This window comes from Pan troglodytes, chromosome 7 (assembly GCF_028858775.2).
Source record: "Pan troglodytes isolate AG18354 chromosome 7, NHGRI_mPanTro3-v2.0_pri, whole genome shotgun sequence".
Lineage (NCBI taxonomy): Eukaryota > Metazoa > Chordata > Mammalia > Primates > Hominidae > Pan > Pan troglodytes.
The window spans coordinates 153,182,958-153,205,146 of record NC_072405.2 but is presented as its reverse complement, the minus strand read 5'-3'; the positions used below and the strand labels follow the sequence as shown (position 1 = coordinate 153,205,146).

General features: G+C 41.5%; 1 pseudogene; it reads right to left on the bottom strand.

Moving 5' to 3' along the window:
• Nucleotides 1–10,974: 10,974 nt before the first annotated feature.
• On the bottom strand, nucleotides 10,975–20,086 carry LOC107976464 (zinc finger HIT domain-containing protein 1-like; annotated as a pseudogene).
• Between the last annotated feature and the right edge of the window lie 2,103 nt (nucleotides 20,087–22,189).

Sequence of the window (22,189 nt, the reverse complement as noted above, 5' to 3'; positions counted from 1 at the left end):
ACTGGGATCCTTAAAGGCAGCGGAAATAATTGCAGTGGGAGGGGCGTAGCAGGGCCTTGTGGCAATCCTTAATAACCAGAAAAGCTGGCATGGCTGCAATAATGAACAGCACGGTTAAAGCCGTACTCAGAAGAATCTGCCTGGCGGAGGCCCATGGCATTGGCTAGTTGATCACGGTGTTCCTAGATGCCAAACAAATAGGTATGGAGTCCACTAAATCCTTATTTGATCTGTATAAGCAGAGGAGTTCTAGGTCAAGTGGACAGAAGTTAAACCAGAATCATAAAAGCAGAGTCATGGCCCCTGAATCAGTTCCCACAATGAGCCAGTTTACATGCCCAGAACCGCTTGAATGAAGGGTAGGCCAGTTCCTCTTGAGGAACAGACCCCATGACACTGCCAAAAATTTATACTGTTAATCTTTCTCACATCCTCCCCCAAAGAGCCTTTTACCAGGGTGACTTTGCACTGGGAAAAAGGAAATCGTCAGACTTCTCAGGGATTTCTAAACACAGGCTCTGAATTGACACTAATTTCAGGAGACCCCAAATATAAGGGATTATAGAACTCAGATGATTAATGGAATTTTAGCTCAGGTCCATCTCACAGTGGATCCAATGGGCCCCAAAACCCATCCAATGCTTATTTCCCTCAGTTCAGAATGCATTACTGGAATAGACATACTCAGGTCCTGACAAAATCCCACAAGGGTCTCTTGACCTGTGAAGCAAGGGCTATTACTGTAGGAGAAGCCAAACGGAAGCCACTAGAATTGCTTCTGCCCAGGAAAACCATAAATAAAAAGCAATATTGCATTTGCAGAAAAAATTACAAATGTTGGTGTCACTATCAAGGGCTTGAAGAGTGGAGGGATGATGATTCCCACCATACTCCCATTCAACTAGATTATTTGGACTGAGCAGAAGATAGATGGATCTTCTAGAATGACAATAAAGTACTGTAAATTTAGCCAGATGGTGACTCCAAGTGCAGTTTCTGTACCCGATATCATTTCATTATTGTGGCAAATTAATATGCCTCCTGGTATCTGGTTGCTATGATTTCAATGTCCCCTCTAGAACTCATGTTGAAACATAACCCAGAAGTGGCAGTGTTGATTCATGGTGCCTTTGGGAGGTGATTACACTATGAAGGGTTTTGCCCCCATTAATATATTAATCCATTCCTGGATTAATGGGCTGTCATGGAAACGGTGACTTTATAAGAAGAGGAAGAGAGACCTGAGCTAGCACATGCAATCACACTCAGCCCCTCGCCATGTGATGTCCTGCGCCACCCTGGGACCCTTCAGAGAGTCTCCACCAGCAATAAGACTCTCACCAGATTCACCTCCAACTGACAGCTTCTTAGACCCCATAACTGTGAAAAATAAATTTCTTTTTCTTTACAAATTACCCAGTTTCAGGTATTCTGTTATAAACAACAGAAAACAGACTAAGACAATAGTATGCAGGTATTGACTGACAAATGCTTTTTTCTAAATTTCTATTAGGAATGACCACCAGAAGTAATTTGCTTTCAGCTGGCAAAATCAGCAATACAACTTTTCTGTCCTAATGGCTGTGATAATTGCATACGTTAACTTGAGTAGGATACAGTATCCAGTAACTCAATCAAACATGATTTATGAGTATTAGTCTGTTCTTACCTTCCTATAAAGAAATACCTGAGACAGTGTAATTTATTTTAAAAAGAGGTTTAATTGCCTCATGGCTCTGCAGGCTGTACAGAAAGGATAGAAGCTTCTGCTCAGCTTCTGGAGGGGCCTCAGGAAACTTACAATCATGGCGAAAGGTAAAGAGGAAGCAGGCACGTCTTATGTGGCTGGAGCAGGAGTAAGAGAGCATGGAGAGGTGCTACACACTTTTAAACAACCAGATCTTCTGAGAACTCACTCACTGTCCAGTATCAAGGGGGGATGGTGCTAAACCATTCATCAGAACTCCGCCCCCATGATCCAGTCACCTCCCACCAGGCCCCACCTCCAACACTGGGGATTACAACTGAACATGAGATTTGGATGGGAAAACAGCCAAACCATATCACTCTGTGTTGTGAAGGTATTTTGTAGATGTAGTTAACATCAACAGTAAATTGACTTTAAGTAAAGAAGATTAAGATCACTCTCAAAAATGTGGTGGATCTTATCCAACCAGTTGAAAGGGCTTAAAAGCCAAATTAATGTTTTCTAGAGAAGAAGAAATTCTACCTCAAGACTGCGGCATCAATTCCTTCCCAAGAGGTTCCAACCTACTGACCTGACCTACAGATTTTGAACTTACCAGCCCCCCAAATCATGTGAACACACACACACACACACACACACACACACACACACACACACACACACAGAGTATATATTTAGAGACAGAGAGAGAGATCCATTGGAACTACTGATTCTGTTTCTCTAGAGGACCTGCACTAATACATTTGGTGATATGGTTTGGCTGTGTCCCGACCCAAATCTCATCTCAAATTGCAATCCAAACATGTCAAGGGAGGGATCAGGTGGGAGGTGATTAGATCATGAAAGCAGTTTCTCCCATGCTGTTCTCATGACAGTGAGCGAGTTCTCACAAGATGTGGTTGTTTGATAGTATCTGGCACTTCCCCCTTGCTTCTCTCTCTCTCCTGCCACTTTGTGAAGAAGGTCCTTGCTTCCCCTTCACCTTCCACCATGATTGTAAGTTTCCTGAGACTTCCCCAGCCATGCACAACTGTGAGTCAATTAAACCTCTTTATAAATTACCCAGTCTCAAGCAGTTTTTCATAGCAGTGTGAAAACAAATTAATACACCTGGATACAGGAAAAGGTTTTTTAATAAATAAAAGCTTTTCAATAAATAAATCTGACAACACAAAAAAATCTTTTGCATTACAAAAATGTAAACAAATCAAAAGACAACTGATGAACTAGTAGAAAATATTTGCAAAATACATCACAAATAAAGTGCTAATGTCCTCAAAATATAAAGTGCTTAAAGATGACTGACTGGGATCAGCTACTGGGCACCTCTCTCCCAGAGAGGAATCAAAATCATGAGTAAACACTAACACTTCAAGTAGATCATCTAAGAGAGCATGCTGAAATTCAACAGAGAAATGACAGGAATCACAGACAGCCTAGGAGAGCTAAGATGGCACCCTCCGAGCTGGTACAGGCACAGAGTTGGGAGAGGCTCCCTAATGTGGGCAAGTGGTGGGCAAGTGAGAGACCCCAGGTGTCCACACCTCTGCCATGGGCCTTTAAAATCCTAGACATGAGAAAGACCACTCAAGTACCCCAGACCTCCAGGGAGCTGCCTGGAGACAGCACAGAGGCACCCCTCAAACCTGTGTGGAATTCCACAGGCTTTTGATCCCTGAACAGCCTAATACCAGCTGCTGCTACCATGCCAAAGAGGGAGGCTGAGCACTTTTGCATTCCCCAAAGACAGATGCTGCACCCATGGTATGGAGGAGCAGGCAGACTACGCACTGCATGGCTTCCTACTTCTGCTGCTCCCCACCAAATGGGGTGTGCCTGCATTGGCAACAGGGCCCCAGCAAAGCCACCCCATAGCTCAGCGTTTCCCTGAAATCCCAACCCCCAGAAACCACTGATAAGCCCTGTGGGTCATGCAGTAGTCACTGCCACTGCTGCCTCCACCCCTGCCACCCATGGTCCAGGGAGGGAGCAGGGAGGCCAGGCACCTAAACATGCCCCAGCAGCAAAATCCAGCGCTGCTTCTGTGGGAGGGAAGTGCGATGGGCCACGCGCTCTGAAGCTGCCAGTCTCCAGTCGCAGCTCGGGGGGTCTGCCTTCCCTAGTGAAAGGGCCACAGCACAAGCATCAGCTGTCACTTGACCTTTTCAGCTGCAGCTTGGAGCCTTTCTGACAGCCCAGCCCCCAAAGGCCTATAATCTGCCCTCAGGCTCTCACTGCCTGAGCATTCTGCCTGCTGGCACCTGAGAGTTTGGCTGGTGGCCAGGGACCAGTCTACCCCTCCCTGTCACATCTAGCACCTGAACTCTGGACCGGGCGGATCCTGGTCCAGTCCCTACAGCACTCATATATACCATTCACTGGCCATCTAGGGACCTAGGAATTAGAGAATTATCTAGCCTATTGTGGCACTGCTGATACCTGACCACTCCCCCAGGGCCTGAGGTGGGCTGACCCAACCAGCTGACGTCACTGCAACTGAAACCCGCCCACACAGGCTGAAAGGCAGAGGCCCTCCCCACCCGCCAGCAGTTACCACCCTGGGGAACAGGTGAGCCACAAAGCTGTCTGTATCGGACTGAGTGGAGGTTATATCCAAAACCACTCCCACAGAGAGCCATAGGACTGGCATTTCCGTGGCTCTCCGCTACACTGTGGCCTAGAGAGAGACCACAGTGTGCATCTGAAATGAAAGTCACTAGCCCTGGCACAGGGGTGTGATAGGGAAACAGATTGTGCTCCTGCCTATCTAGGACACAGAGCTAGTGCAATTCCCCAGGTGCCTGTGCTTGCCATTGGGGTATTTATGGGCAAGCCAGGGGATCCAGCTCTGCCTAGCTGTGTCCCCCATCCACTGAACAGATAGCTCAGGGTGCCAGGCACTCCACTGTCCAGCCCATCACCTGAAACAACAGAGAGTTCCTCACAGTAGCCAAAGGTCTAGTTCATACCCATCCACTTGTGCTGCAGCCGATTCTTACCCATAACTACCACCTACTGGCCTGCAGGTCAAACTGCACAACTCACTATAAAACCTGCTGACCGAGGTGCAGAGGACTATAGAAGGGAAGCCAAAAGAACCTGCCCAACGTACTCCACAGTCACACCCCCAAGGGTTGGGGGGAATAATAGAGAAAAAAAAAACAATCAGAATGAAAATAAATTCAAAAATAAGAAGTGTCAGCTTCTACAAATGAGAAAGAATCAGCATAAGAACTCTGGCACCACGAAAAACCAGAATGTTGTGACCAAAGAATCACACTAGCTCTTTATCAATGGACCCCAACCAAAATGAGAACTCATAAATGACAGGTAAAGAATTCAAAGTATGGGCTGTAAGGATGCTCAACGAGATCCAAGAGAAGGTTGAAAACCAACACAAAAGAACCATGAAAGCCTTCCAGGAAATAAAGACAAAGGTAAATATCTTAGAAACAAAAACCCAACAGAACTTGTGGAGAAGGAAAGTTCATTTAAGGAATTTCAAAGTACAGTTGGAAGCTTTAACAACAGACTACACCAAGCAGAAAAAAGAATATCCAAGCTTGAAGACTGGTCTTTTGAATTAACCCAGTCAGACAAAAATAAAGAAAAAAGAATTATAAAAAATGAACAAAGCCCCTGAGAAATATGAGATTATGTAAAGTGACCAAGCCTACAGTTTATAGGCATTCCTGAAAGAGAAGAAAAAGTAAGCAACCTGGAAAACATATTTGAGGGAATAATTCAGGAAAATTTCCCTAATCTTGCTAAAGAGGTAGACATCCAGATATAAAAAATTCAGAGAACACCTGTGAGATATTATACAAGACAAACATCACCAAGGCATATAGTCATCAGACTATCCAATGTCAATGCCAGAAAAAAAATCGTAAGGGCAGCTAGAAAGGTGGGTCAAATCACCTGTAAAGGAAAATCCATCAGACTAACAGCAGAATTCTCAGCAGAGACCCTACAAGCCAGAAGAGATTGGGGGCCTGTTTTTAGCTTCCTTAATGAAAAAAAAAAAGCCAGCCAAGAATTGTATAATCCTGGCTAGCTAAGCTTCATAAATGAAGGAGAAATAAGGTCTTTTCCAGACAAGCAAATGCTAAGGTAATTTGTCACCACTAGACTACAATAAATACTCAAAGGAGTTCTAAACATGGAGACAGAAGGACAATACTTACCATCATAGAAGGACACATGAGTGCAAAGTTCACAGATCCTATAGAGCAATTACACAATTTAAACTCCAACACAACTACCTAACAACACTATGATAGGAACAAAACCTCACATACCAATATTAACCTTGAATGTAAATGGCCTAAGTGCTCCACTTAAAAGATAAAGAGTGGCAAATTGGATGAAAAAAATAAGACCCAATCATTTGCTGCCTACAAGAGACCCACCTACTGGCTAAAGACACCTTCACACTCAAAGTTAAAAGGTAGAGAAAGATATGTCATGCAAATGAAAAGCAAAAGCAAGTGGGAATAGCCATTCTCATATCAGATAAAACAAACTTTAAACCAAAAACAGTTAAAAAAAAAGTCAAAGAAGGGTATTATGTAAGATAAAGGGTTGAATACAACAAGAAGATTTAACTCTTCTAAATATCTATGTACCTAACACCAGATCACCCAGATTCATACAGGAAATACTAGTAGACCTAAGAAAACAGGTTGATAGCAATGCAATAATAGTGGGGACTTCAACACCTCATTGACACCACTGGACAGATCATTGAGGCAGAAAATCAAGAAACACTGGACTTGAATTGGACTATAGACTAAATGAACCTAATAGATATTAGCAGAACATTCTACCCAATAACCACAGAATATACATTCTCATCTATGCATGGAATATTCTCCAAAATCGACCATATGCTTGGCCATGAAGCAAGTCTCAACATTTAAAAAATCGTATCAAGTATCCTCAGAACACAGTGGAATAAAATTATAAATCAATATCCAGAGGAACTCTCAAAACTACATAAGTACATGGAAACTAAACAACTCGTTCAAGAATGACTCTTGGGTAAACAACAAAATTAAGACAGAAATAAAACAATTCTTTGAAACAAATGAAAGTAGAGATAAAACATATCAAAACCTCTGTGGTACAGAAAAAACAGAGCTATGATGAAACTTTATAGAATTAAACACCTACATTGAAAAGAAAGAAAGATCTCGAATTAGCATTCTAACATCACACCTCAAGGAACTAGAACAAGAAGAGTCTGAGTCTGAGAACACTTCTAAGGGGCTGCCCAGGCACACTGGGTGCAGGATCTACCTAGCTCTTTTCTGCAGCTCTCCCAGCTGCTTGCCCAAACCGAAATCTAGCAGAAGAGAAGAAATAACAAGAATCAGAGCAGAATTAAGTGAGACTGAGACCAAACAGGATGACACACAGGATCAGTGAAATGAAAAGTTGGTTCTTTGAAATGATAAACAAAATTAATGACCACTAGCTAGACTAAGAAAAAAAGAAGATTCAAATAAGCATAATCAGAAATGATAAAGCTGACATTACCACTGATACCACATAAAAACCAAAAGATCATCAGAGAGTACTTTGAATACCTCTATGCACACAAACTAGAAAATGTGGAGGAAATGGATAAATTCCTAGAAACATACAACCTCCCAAGATTAAACCAGAAAGAAATAGAACTACTGAACAGACCAGTAAGGAGTAATAAAAGTGAACTCATATTAAAAAAATCTTCCAATAACAACAAAAAAGCCCAGCACCAGGCATATTCACAGCGAAATATTACCAGATGTACAAAGAAGAGCTAGGACCAAAGTTACTGAAACTATTCCAAACAATCTAGAAGGAGAGATTTTATGGAATGCTTTTTCTGCATCTGTTGAGATGATCACATGGTTTTCATTCTTAGTTCTGTTTACGTGGTGAGTCACATTTATTGATTTGTGTGTGTTGAGCCATCCTTCCATCCCTGGAATAAAGTCCACTTAATTGTGATGAATTGTCTTTTTGATGCACTGTTGAATTTTGGTGTCATAGAATGAGTTAGGGAGGAATCAGGCAAGCACACAACAAAGAAAACTACAGGCCAATATCACTCAACACAGAAGCCAAAATCCTCAACAAAATACTAGCAAACTGAATCCAACAGCACATCAAAAAGATAATTCATCCCTCTTATTCCAGGGATGCAATGATGGCTCAACATATGCAAATCAATCAATGTGATTCACCACATAAACAGAACTAAGAACACAAAACATATGATTATCTCAATACATGCAGAAAAAATCATTTGATAAAAGCTAATATCCCTTCATGATAAAAACTGTCAACAAACTAGGCATTTAAAAATACCTCAAAATAATAACAGCCATATATGACAAACCCACAGCCACTGAATGGGGAATATATATGATGAATCCACAGCCACTAAACATCATACTGAATGGGAAAAGGTTGAAAGCATTTCCCCTAAGAATTGGAACGAGGATGTCCATTCCTTATTCCACCACTCCTATTCAACATAATACTGAAAGTCCTAGCCAGAACAATCAGGCAAGAGAAAGAAAGAAAAAAGAAAACAGGAAGTCAAATTATCTCTGTTCACCAATTACATAGTCGTATACCTAGAAAGCTCTAAAGACTCCTCCAAAAGACTCCCGACTTGATAAACAACTTCTGTAAAGTTTCAAGATACAAAATCAACATACAAAAATCAGTAGCATTTTTATACACTAATAACATTTAAGCTGGGAACCAATTCAAGAACTCAGTCCCATTTACAATAGACCACACACACACACACACACACACACACACACACACACACACACAACCTAGGAATACATTTAACCAAGGAGGTGAAAGATTTCTACAAGGAGAACTACAGAACACTAATGAAAGAAATTATAGATGACACAAACAAATGGTAAAACATTTCATGCTCATGCATTGGAAGAACCAGCATCGTTAAAATGACCCTATTGCCCAAAGCAATCTGTAGATTCAACACAATTCTTATCAAATTACCAATGCCATTTTTTACAAAATTAGAAAAAAAATTCTATAGTTCATATGGAACAACAACAAAAAGCCCAAATAGCCAAAGCAATCCTAAGCAGAAAGGAAAAATCTGGAGGCATCATATTGCCTGACCTCAAATTGTGCTACAAGGCTATAGTAACCAAACAGCATGGAACTAGTAAAAAAATTGACACATAGATCAATTAAAAAGAATAGAGAACATAGAAATAAAGCCACATACCTACAACCAACTAATTTTTGACAAAATTGACAAAAATAAACAATGGGGAAATGACACTCTATTCAATAAATGGTACTGGGAAAATTGGATAGCCACACGCAGAAGAATAATACTGGGCTCCAACTCTCACCATATATATTGAGACAGAGTTTTACTCTTGTTGCCCAGGCTGGAGTGCAATGGCATGATCTCGGCTCACTGAAATCTCTGCCTCCTGGATTCAAGCAACTCTCTTGCCTCAGCCTCCAAAGTAGCTGGGATTATAGGTGCCTGCCATCATGCCCAGCTAATTTTTTGTATTTTTAGTAGAGACAGGGTTTTGCCATGTTGGGCAGGCTGGTCTGGAACTCCTGACCTCAGGTGATCTGCCCACCTCAGCCTCCCAAAGTGCTAGGATTACAGGCATGTGTCACTGTGCCCAGCCCTCTCAGCATATATTATATAGAAATTAAATTAAGATGAATTAAAGACTAAATGTAAGACCTGGAACTATAAAGATCTTAGAAAAAAACCCTAGAAAAACTCTTCTGGATATGCTTAGGCAAATAATTTATGATGGAGACCCCAAAAGCAAATGCAACAAAAACAAAACAACACAAATGAGACTTAATTAAACTAAAAACCTTCTGCACAGCAAAAGAAACAATCAACAGAGTAAATAGACAACCTACAAAATGAGAGAAAATATTTGTAAATTATGCCTCTGAAGAAGGACTAATATTTACAAGAAACTCAAACAACCCAACAAGAAAAAAACCAAACACCACCATTGAAAACTGGGCAAAGGACATGGACAGACATTTCTCAAAAGAAGAAATACGAATGGCCAACAAACACACGAAAAAATGCTGAAAATTCCTAATTATCAGAGAAATGCAAATTAAAACCACAATGAGATACTGTCTCATACCAGTCAGAATACCTATTATTAAAATATCAGAAAACAACAGATACTGGCATGGATGTGGAGAAATGGCAATATTTATACACTGTCGGAGGGAATGTAAATTAGTTCAACCTTTATGGAAAAACAGTATGGAGATGTCTCAAGGAAATAAGAATAGAACTACCACTTGACCCAGCAATCCCACTACTGGATATCTACCCAAAGGAAAAGAAATTATTATATAAAAAAGACACCTGCACTCATACGTTTATGGCAGCACTATTTACAATAGCAGTCATGGGACCAACATAAGTGTCCATCAACAGTTGATTGGATAAAGAAAATGTGATATGTTTGCACCAGGAAATACTACAAAGCCATAAAAAGAATGAAATCATGTTATTTGTAGCAACATGGATGGAGCTAGACACCACTATGCTAAGTGAACTGAGAGAGAGAAAATCAAATACTGCATGTTCTCACTTATAAGTGGGGGCTAAACAATGCATACACATGTCTACAAAGACAGAAATAATAGAAAATAGGAATTTCAAAACAGAGGACGGTTGGGTGGGGCGAGTGTTTAAAAATAACCTGTTAGGTACAATGTCCAATAGTTGGGTGTTGGGTAGACTAGAAGCCTAACCCCCACAATTACATAATATACCCATGTAACAAACATGCACACATGACCCCTGATGTGGTTTGGCTCTGTGTCCTCACCCAAATCTCATTTTGAATTGTAATCCGAATTGTAATCCCCAAGTGCTGAGGGAGGGACCTGGTGGGAGCTGATTGGATCATGGGGGCAGTATTCCCCATGCTGTTCTCATAATAGTGAGTGAATTCTCATGAGAGCTAATTTTTTTTTAACTTTTTTTTTCCTGGCACAAGGCTTTTTATTCTAACAGCACTGGGTGGGCCCAACCCACCTGCCAGACAGTTCCCAGGAGTGAGGCTGGTCTTTCCTAGCAAGTAAGACACAGTTTTGTTAGGTGAGTGAGCAGCTCCTCCCTTAGTCCAGGGAGAGCCCCCACTCCACTGGGTGATGAAACTGGCTTTTTGGAGGCCTGGCAATGCACAGAGGCCCTTCCTCTCCAGGAATGCCCGGGCTCACATGGTCCACTTCAGACATCTGGTCTCCTGGTGGGTCCCCAGACAGCACACGGTGCAATACCAGGCACCACAGCTGACACAGGTGTAGGGGGAGGGGAAGCCGCAGACAGCATAGAAGGAGCGCTGTGGCCGCGACAGGGACTCTGCACAGGCTATCAGGTAGTTGGGGCCCTTGGCCACACTCAAGTTCTGCTCCTCCAGCAGGGCCTGAAAGTTTTTTTGGAAGCGAAGTTGAAAATGATCACCTCGGGTTTTCTTCTTTTACTGTCTGGTGTCTGCATCATCATCGAACTGTGGCAGTCTCTTGCTGAGCTGAGGGAGTCCCACATGGGGGTCGTCCTGGAAGTTGTCATTCTCCAGGACTTCTAGCTGCCAGTTGATGCGTCACTGCCAGCTGGCCCAGTCCAGCACCCGTTGCTGCCCAGGGTCCTGGGAGTGGACTTCATTGAATAGAAAGAGACCCTTTGCTTGCTTCCTTGACAAGATTCCAGACCTTCTCCATGTCCAGCAATGCTGCTTGGGCTCCAGCTTGGCTGCTCTCCCTGCCTCTATGGAGGTAGCTGGTCCTCTTCTCTGCTCAGTCTATGCACTCTTCCTGAAGTTTTCTTCTCCACCATTTGCACAACCCAACTGATCTGATGGTTTTATAAATGACAGTTTTCCCTGCTCTCTCTCTCTGCTGCCACCATGTAAGACATGCCTTGCTACCCCTTTGCCTTCCACCATGATTGTAAGTTTCCCGAGGCCTCCCCAGCCATGCAGAACTGTGCGTCAATTAAACCTCTTTTGTTTACAAATTACCCAGTCTCGGGTGGTATTCTTTATAGCAATGTAAAAACGGACCAATATAACTCCCAAATCTAAAATAAAATAAAATTTTAAAAGCTTAGAAATTGAGAGAAAACTTTAAAACCTGATAAAATGGTAAAAATTCATGAACAGAGAATTCACACACACACACACACACACACACACACGCCCTTAGCTCTTCATCTCTATGGTATTCTTCCCTAAGATATGTAACTTCAGACTAATCATGAGAAAACATCAGATAATCCAAATTGATTGGCATGCTGCAAAACAGCTGACCAGAATTGAAAGTATCGAGGTCATGTAAAACAAGGAAAGACTGAGAAATAGTTATGGGTCAAAGGAGACTAAGGAGACATATTCACCAAACACAATGTGGTGTCATGGATTGTTCCTCAAAACAAACCCCAGAAAGGACATTAATGGAAAGCTGGTAAAATACAAACACATTCTGCGCTTTAGTTAATATTGCTGTAATAAAGTAGTTACTTAGTTTTGAGAAATGTGTTGTGATTATGTAAGATGCTAACTCAAAGGAAGATCGGTGAAGTGGATAAAGGAACTCTGCACTCTTCTGACACTCTTGGATAACTCTAAAATTATTTCAAAATATATATGGAAATATATATGGAATATATATTGAAAATATGTATGGAAATATAAATATACGCGACTACTCAGTGAAGCATTGTTTATAATTGCAAAACATTGGAAACAAGCTGAATGTTCATATACAGTAGTGGTTGAATAAACTATGGTACATCTATATAAAGGACAACTGTGTAGTTATAAAAAGAAGGAAGAAAACTCCTGTGATTATCATCAGAGCAATTTCCAGGATCTATTAAAAATTGTGTATACAATTTTTGCCTTTTGTGTAAGAAAGAAGAAAGAAAAAGAAAGTAAAGAAAAAGAGGAAGGGGCTCTCCCTCCCCCTCCCCCCTCCCCCCTCCCCCTCCCCCCTCCCCCTCCCCCCTCCCCTCCCCCTCCCCCTCCCCTCCCCCTCCCTCTCCCTCTCCCCACGGTCTCCCTCTCCCTCTCTTTCCACGTTCTCCCTCTGATGCTGAGCCGAAGCTGGACCGTACTGCTGCCATCTCGGCTCACTGCAACCTCCCTGCCTGATTCTCCTGCCTCAGCCTGCCGAGTGCCTGCGATTGCAGGTGCGCGCAGCCACGCCTGACTGGTTTTCGTATTTTTTTGGTGGAGACGGGGTTTCGCTGTGTTGGCCGGGCTGGTCAGCCAGATGGAAAAAGAAAAAGTAAAACCGTCTCTTCAAACTTCACATGATCTTTCATATAGAATATCCTAAGAAGCCCACTAAAAACAGTATTATTTCTAACAAAAGTAATTCAGCAAGACTTCAGGGTATGAGATCAATATGAAAAATCATTTGTATTTTCTCTACTAGTAATGAAGAATCTGAAAAAGGAATTAAGAAAATAATGCCATTTTCAATACCATCAAAAGGAATAGAATACTTAGGAATGCATTTAACAAAAGAAGTTCAACTCTTATGCTCTGAAAACTACAGAACCCTGCTGAAGAAAATTAAAGATCTAAATAACTGAAAAAGCATCCCATCCATGTTCATGGGTCAGAAGACATGATGTTGCTGAGATGACAATGCTCCTCAAATCTATCTACAGATCCAGTGCAATCCCTATCACAGTCTCAAAGAATCCCCAAAGAATCTCTTCTTTGTAGAAATTGGCAAGCTGATTATACAATTCATATGGAATTGCAAGAGACCCACAAATGCCAAAATAGTCTTGAAAAAGAGTAAAGTAGAAAGACTCACACTTCTCAATTTAAAAATTTACTACAAAGTAGCAATAATGAAAACAGTGAAATACTGGCACAAGGACAGACAGATAGATCAGAACAGAATTGTGAGTCCAGAAATAAAGCCATACATCTATGGTCACTTTTTAAAAATTATACTTTTAAGTTCTAGGGTACATGTACACAACGTGCAGGTTTGTTACATATGTACACGTGTGCCGTGTTTGTTTACTGCACCCATTAACTCATCATTTACATTAGGTATTTCTCCTAATGCTATCCCTCTCCAAGCCCCCTGACCCCACGACAGGCCCCAGTGTGTGATGTTCCCTGCCCTGTGTCCAAGGGTTCTCACTGTTCAATTCTCACCTATGAGTGAGAACATGCGATGTTTGGTTTTCTGTCCTTGTGATAGTTTGCTCAGAATGATGATTTCCAGCTTCATCCATGTCACTACAAAGGACATGAACTCATCCTTTTTTATGACTGCATAGTATTCCATGGTGTATATGTGCCACATTTTTTTGATCCAGTCTATCATTGATGGACATTTGAGTTGGTTCCAAGTCTTTGCTATTGTGAACAGTGCCGCAGTAAACATATGTGTGCATGTGTCTTTATAGTAGCAGTATTTATAATCCTTTGGGTATATACCCAGTAGTGGGATCGCTGGGTCAAATGGTATTTCTAGTTCTAGATCCTTGAGGAATCGCCACACCGTCTTCCACAATGGTTGAACTAGTTTACAGTCCCACCAACTGTGTAAAAGTGTTCCTATTTCTCCACATCTTCTCCAGCACCTGTTGTTTCCTGACTTTTTAATGATTGCCATTCTAACTGGTGTGAGACAATATCTCATTGTGGTTTTGATTTGTATTTCTCCAATGACCAGGGGTGATGAGGATTTTTTCATGTGTCTGTTGGCTGCATAAATGTCTTCTTTTGAGAAGTGTCTGTTCATATCCTTTGCCCACTTTTTCATGGGGTTGTTTGATTTTTTTCTTGTAAATTTAAGTTCTTTGTAGATTCTGGATATTAGCCCTTTGTCAGATGGGTAGATTGCAAACATTTTCTCCCATTCTGTAGGCTGCGTGTTCACTCTGATGGTGGTTTCTTTTGCTGTGCAGAAGCTCTTTAGTTTAATTAGATCCCATTTATCTATTTTGGCTTTTGTTGCCATTGCTTTTGGTGTTTTAGTCATGAAGTCCTTGCCCATGCCTATGTCCTGAATGGTATTGCCTAGGTTTTCTTCTAGGGTTTTTATGGTTTTAGGTCTAACATTTAAGTCTTTAATCCATCTTGAATTAATTTTTGTATAAGGTGTAAGGAAGGGATCCAGTTTCAGCTTTCTACATATGGCTAGCCAGTTTTCCCAGCACCATTTATTAAATAGGGAATCCTTTCCCCATTTACTTTTGTCAGGTTTGTCAAAGGTCAGATGGTTGTAGGTGTGTGGTGTTATTTCTGAGGCCTCTGTTCTGTTCCATTGGTCTAGTTCTCTGTTTTGGTACCAGTACCATGCTGTTTTGGTTACTGTAGCCTTGTAGTATAGTTTGAAGTCAGGTAGTATGATGCCTCCAGCTTTGTTCTTTTGGCTTAGGATTGTCTTGGCAATGCGGACTCTTTTTTGGTTCCATATAAACTTTAAAGTAGTTTTTTCCAATTCTGTGAAGAAAGTCATTGGTAGCTTGATGGGGATGGCATTGAACCTATAAATTACCTTGGGCAGTATGGCCATTTTCACGATATTGATTCTTCCTATCCATGAGCATGGAATGTTCTTCCATTTGTTCGTGTCCTCTTTTATTTCATTGAGCAGTGGTTTGTAGTTCTCCTTGAAGAGGTCCTTCACATCCCTTGTAAGTTGGATTCCTAGGTATTTTACTCTCTTTGAAGCAATTGTGAATGGGAGTTCACTCATGATTTGGCTCTCTGTTTGTCTGTTATGGGTGTACAAGAATGCTTATGATTTTCGCACATTGATTTTGTATCCTGAGATTTTGCTGAAGTTGCTTATCAGCTTAAGAAGATTTTGGGCTGAGACGATGGGGTTTTCTAAATATACAATCATGTCATCTGCAAACAGGGACAATTTGACTTTCTCTTTTCCCAATTGAATACCCTTTATTTCCTTCTCTTGCCTGATTGCCCTGGCCAGAACTTCCAACACTACTTTGAATAGGAGTGGTGAGAGAGGGCATCCCTGTCTTGTGCCAGTTTTCAAAGGGAATGCTTCCAGTTTTTGCCCATTCAGTATGATACTGGCTGTGGGTTTGTCACATATAGTTCTTATTATTTTGAGATACATTCCATCAATACCTAGTTTATTGAGAGTTTTTAGCAAGAAAGGCTATTGAATTTTGTCAAAGGCCTTTTCTGCATCTATTGAGATAATCATGTGGTTTTTGTCTTTGGTTCTGTTTATGTGATGTAAAATCATTTATTGATTTGCATATGTTGAACCAGCCTTGCATCCCAGGGATGAAGCCAACTTGATCTTGGTGGCTAAGCTTTTTGATGTGCTGCTGGACTCGGTTTGCCAATATTTTATTGAGGATTTTTGCATCGATGTTCATCAGGGATATTGGTCTAAAAAAATTTTCTTTTTTTTTGTTGTGTCCTCCTTACCAGGCTTTGGTATCAGGATGATGCTGGCCTCATACAATGAGTTAGGGAGGATTCCCTCTTTTTCTATTGATTGGAATAGTTTCAGAAGGAATGGTACCAGCTCTTCTTTTTACCTCTGGTAGAATTCAGCTGTGAATCCATCTGGTCCTGGACTTTTTTTGGTTGGTAAGCTATTAACTATTGCCTCAAATTCAGAGCCTGTTATTGGTCTATTCAGCAATTCAACTTCTTCCTGGTTTAGTCCTGTGAGGGTGTATGTGTCCAGAAATTTATTCATTTCTTCTAGATTTTCTAGTGTATTTGCATAGAGGTGTTTGTAGTATTCTCTGATAGTAGTTTGTATTTCTGTGGGATTGGTGGTGGTATGCCCTTTATCATTTTTGTCTATTTGATTCTTCTCTCTTTTCTTCTTTATTAGTCTTGCTAGCAGTCTATCAGTTTTGTTGATCTTTTCAAAAAACCAGCTCCTGGATTCATTGATTTTTTTGAAGGGTTTTTTGTGTCTCTATCTCCTTCAGTTCTGCTCTGATCTTAGTTATTTCTTGCCTTCTGCTAGCTTTTGAATGTGTTTGCTCTTGCTTCTCTAGTTCTTTTAATTGTGATGTTAGGGTGTCAATTTTAGATCTTTCCTGCTTTCTCTTGTGGGCATTTAGTGCTATAAATTTCCCTCTACACACTGCTTTAAATGTGTCCCAGAGATTCTGGTACATTGTGTCATCGTTCTCATTGGTTTCAAAGAACATCTTTATTTCTGCCTTCGTTATTTACCCAGTAGTTATTTAGGAGCAGGTTGTTAAGTTTCCATGTAGTTGTGCAGTTTTGAGTGAGTTTCTTAATCCTGGGTTCTAATTTGATTGCAGTGTGGTCTGAGAGACAGTTTGTTGTGATTTCTGTTCTTTTACATTTGCTGAGGAGTGCTTTACTTCCAACCATGTGGTCAATTTTGGAATAAGTGTGATATGGTTCTGAGAAGAATGTATATTCTGTTGATTTGGGGTGGAGAGTTCTGTAGATGTCTATTAGGTCTGCTTGGTGCAGAGCTGAGCTCAAGTCCTGGATATCCTTGTTAACCTTCTGTCTCGTTGATCTAATATTGACAGTGGGGTGTTAAAGTCTCCCATTATTATCGTGTGGGAGTCTAAGTCTCTTTTTAGGTCTCTAAGAACTTGATTTATGAATCTGGGTGCTCCTGTACTGGGTGCATATATATTTAGGATAGTTAGCTCTTCTTGTTGAATTGATCCCTTTACCGTTATGTAATGGCCTTGTCTCTTTTGATCTTTGCTGGTTTAAAGTCTGTTTTATCAGAGACTAGGATTGCAACCCCTGCTTTTTTTTGCTTTCCATTTGTTTGGTAGATCTTTCTCCATCCATTTATTTTTAGCCTATGTGTGTCTCTGCACGTGAGATGGGTCTCCTGAATAGAGCACACTGATGGGTCTTGACTCTTTATCCAATTTGCCAGTCTGTGTCTTTTAATTGGGGCATTTAGCCCATTTACATTTAAGGTTAATATTGTTATGTGTGAATTTGATCCTGTCATTATGATGTTAGCCTGTTACTTTGCCCATTAGTTCATGCAGTTTCTTCCTAGCTTTGATGGTCTTTACAATTTGGCATGTTTTTGCAGTGGCTGGTACCGGTTGTTCCTTTCCATGTTTAGTGCTTCCTGCAGGAGCTCTTGTAGGGCAGGCCTGGTGGTGACAAAATCTCTCAGCATTTGCTTGTCTGTAAAGGATTTTATTTCTCCTTCACTTATGAAGTTTAGTTTGGCTGGATATGAAATTCTGGGTTGAAAATTCTTTTCTTTAAGAATGCTGAATATTGGCCCCCACTCTCTTCTGGCTTATAGAGTTTCTGCCAAGAGAGCCACTGTTAGTCTGATGGGCTTCCCTTTGTGGGTAACCCAACCTTTCTCTCTGGCTGCCCTTAACATTTTTTCCTTCATTTCAACCTTGGTGAATCTGTCAATTATGTGTCTTGGGGTTGCTCTTCTCGAGGAGTATCTTTGTGGTGTTCTCTGTATTTCCTGAATTTGAATGTTGGTCTGCCTTGCTAGGTTGGGGAAGTTCTCCTGGATAATATCCTGAAGAGTGTTTTCCAGCTTGGTTCCATTCTCCCTCTCACTTTCAGGTACACCAATCAAACGTAGATTTGGTCTTTTCACATAGTCCCATATTTCTTGGAGGCTTTGTTTCTTTTTACTCTTTTTTCTCTAAACTTCTCTTTTCACTTCATTTCATTAATTTGATCTTCAATCACTGATACCCTTTCTTCCAGTTGATCAAATGGGCTACTGAAGCTTGTGCATGCATCACATAGTTCTCTTGCCATGGCTTTTAGCTCCATCGGGTCATTTAAAGTCTTTTCTACACTGTTTATTCTAGTTAGTCATTCACCTAATCTTTTTTCAAGGTTTTTAGCTTCCTTGCAATGAGTTTGAACATCCTCCTTTAGCTTGGAGAAGTTTGTTATTACCGACTTTCTGAAGCCTACTTCTGCCAACTCGTCAAAGTCATTCTCCATCCAGCTTTGTTCCATTGCTGGCGAGGCACTGTGACCCTTTGGAGGAGAAGGGATGCTCTGGTTTTTAGAATTTTCAGGTTTTCTGCTCTGGTTTCTCCCCATCTTTGTGGTTTTATCTACCTTTGGTCTTTGATGATGGTGACCTACAGATGGGGTTTTGGTGTGGATATTCTTTTTTGTTGATGCTGATGCTATTCCTTTCTGTTTGTTAGTTTTCCTTCTAACAGTCAGGTCCCTCAGCTGCAGGTCTGTTGGAGTTTGCTGGAGGTCCACTCCAGACCCTGTTTGCCTGGGTATCACCAGCAGAGGCTGTGGAACAGCAAATATTGCTGCCTGATACTTCCTCTGGAAGCTTCATCTCAGAGGGCCACCCAGCTGTATGAGGTGTCAGTTGGCCCCTACTGGGAGGTGTCTCTAAGTTAGGCTACACATGGGTCAGGGACCCACTTGAGGAGGCAGTCTGTCTGTTCTCAGAGCTTAAATACCGTGCTGGGAGAACCACTGCTCTCTTCAGAGCTGTCAGACAGGGACTTTTAAGTCTGCAGAAGTTTCTGCTGCCTTTTGTTCAGCTGTGCCCTGCCCCGAGAGGTGGAGTCTACAGAGGCAGGTGGGCCTCATTGAGCTGTGGTGGGCTCCACCCAGTTCGAGCTTCCCAGCTGCTTTGTTTACCTACTCAAGCCTCAGCAAGGGTGGACGCCCCTCCCCTAGACAGGCTTGCTGCCTTGCAGTTCAATCTTGGACTAGCAGTGAGCAAGGCTCCATGGGCATGGGACCCACTGAGCCAGGCGTGGGATATAATATCCTGGTGTGCCATTTGCTAAGACTGTTGGAAAAGCTCATTATTTAGGTGGCAGTGTTCTGATTTTCCAGGTATAGTCTGTCACAGCTTCCCTTGGCTAGGAAAGGGAAATCCCGTGACTGCTTGTGCTTCCCAGGTGAGGCGATGCCCTGTCCTGCTTTGGCTCACACTCCATGGGCTGCACCCACTGTCCAGCCAGTCCCAATGAGATGAACCAGGTATCTCAGCTGGAAATGCAGAAATCACCATCTTCTGCATCGATCACACTGGGAGCTGCAGACTGGAGCTGTTCCTATATGGCCATCTTGGAACGGACCACCCCTGTCACCTGACTTTTTTACAAAGGTGCCAAGACCATCCATTGGGGACAGAATAATATTTCCAACAAATGGTATTGAAACTTGATAACTATGTGGAAAAGAATGAAGTTGGGTTCTTATCTCAGACCATATATGAAAATTAATCTGAAATTGATCAAAGATCTAATCATAAGAGCAAAAAATAACAGTCTTAGAAGGAAACATAGATGTAATCCTTACTGACCTTGGGTTTGATGAAGGTCATGGCACCAAGAATATGAGCAAGAAAAGAAAAAATAGATAGTTTGGACTTCACCAAAATTGAAAACATGTGTGCTTCAAAGCACACTCTCAAAAGTGAAAGGACAAACCACAGAATGGGAGACAGTATTTGCTAATCATCTATATGATCAGGGATTTGTATCATGAGTATATAAAGTACTCTTACAATCAAGGAAGATAAACAAATGGCCAAAAAACACAGGCAAAGATACTCAATGTCATTAGTCATATGGGAAATGCAAATCAAAACCACAATGAGATGGCACTTCACATCTACTAGAAAGACTAAAATAAAAAACGTCAGGTAATAACAAGTGCTAGAACCCTCATACATGGCTGGTGGGACTGTAAAATGGTGCAGTCACTCTGGAAAACAGTCTCATCGTCTCTTTAATAATTATCTAGAGAGTTACCATAGAACCCAACAATCCCACTACTAGGAATATACCTAAGAGAACACAAGTCCAAGTTTCCATGATGGCAGTGTACAAGCAAGCTGGCTTCCCTCCCATTTCAAAGAAAACCAAAACCAAATACACAGCACTGAGATTATCACCAGCAATATCCCAGGACTCAAATATGAGGATGAGATAGTTCCTGGGGCCACAGAAAAGTAAAAAAACTCCTAGAGCAGATGTAAGAAAATGGGATTTACATGCCCACAATGCCCCTCTCCCCAGTCTGCTCAGCACCAAATGTGCAGAACATTTCCCCCTGACTCACAGTTTCTACACCGGACAAAGTGACGTGGAGGCAGACAACCAGCTTCCTTCCCACGTTGGGTTTCCTGGCAGGAGACCTGCCCCTGCTTCAACCCAGAGTTATCATCAGGAGTGCCTGAAGGGAAAAATATTTCTGAGGAAAGTCAGAGACAAAAGGGGAAATGGGACTCCCATCCCACCCTTGAAAACTCTGCTGTGTAACTCAGCCAAAGGAGACACTAAATCATGTGGCTGTTCACAGTGCCATGCTGTAGGAAGTAAGTCCCACAGGCCCCCAGGCATGCAGCCCTGGTCAGCCTTCCCACATGACCAGGATATCCTCTTGGGGCCTCTCTCTTTGGGACTGGTAGTACTCTACTGTTGACTAGAACCAAGGCAAAGTTGGGCTTAAGTTGCCATCTAGTGCAGAAAAGGAGGCAGCAACCTAGCAGGAAAAAAGGAAAGAAACAGATAAATTACAAAAATCTCTAATGAAACATATCCAGTAAAAACCAGGCTGGGTGTGGTGGCTCACACCTGTAATCCCAGCACTTTGGGAGGTCGAGGTGGGAAGATCACTTGAGCCCAGGAGTTTGAAAGCAGCTTGGGCAACACAGGAAAACCTCATCTCTATTAAAAAAAAAAACAAAATTAGCTGGTCTGAATTACTCAGGAGACTGAGGTAGCAGGATCACCTGAGCCTGGAATGTGGAGTTGCAGTGAGCCACAATCACCACTACATTCCAGCCTGGGTGACAGAGTAAGACCCTGTCTTAAAACACACACACACATACACACACACAAACAAAGAAACAAAAAGAAGCCAGACAGAGAAGTCTGAAATAAATACATAATTCTTCTGTGCAAGGACATAGACATACATTCACAAGAAACAATGGCAAACAGGGAGCCATGACCTCCCCAACCGAACAAGGCAAGGAACCAGTAACTGACCCTAAAGAGACAGCAATATGTGAATTCTCTGACCAAGAATTCAAAATAGTAGTTTTAAGGAAACTCAGTGATCTCCAAGATAACAAAGAAAAGCAATTCAGAAATTTATGAGAAATAATTAACGAAGACATTGAAATAATCTAAAAAGTCAAACAGAAACCTTGGAAATGAGAGATATATTTGCTGAACTGAAAAATTCATTACAGGCTTTCAACAGCAAAATAAATAAAGCAGAGGTAAGAATCAATGAACCTGAAGACAGCTATTTGAAAGTACACAAAGGAGAAAAAAGAGAGAAGAATGAAAAGGAATGACGATAACCTATAAGATATAGAAAATTACCTCAAAAGACCAAATCTAAGAATTACTGGTGTTTAAGAGGGAGTTAAGCAAGCACCAGGGGTAGGAAGCTGTTCAAAAAATAATAACAG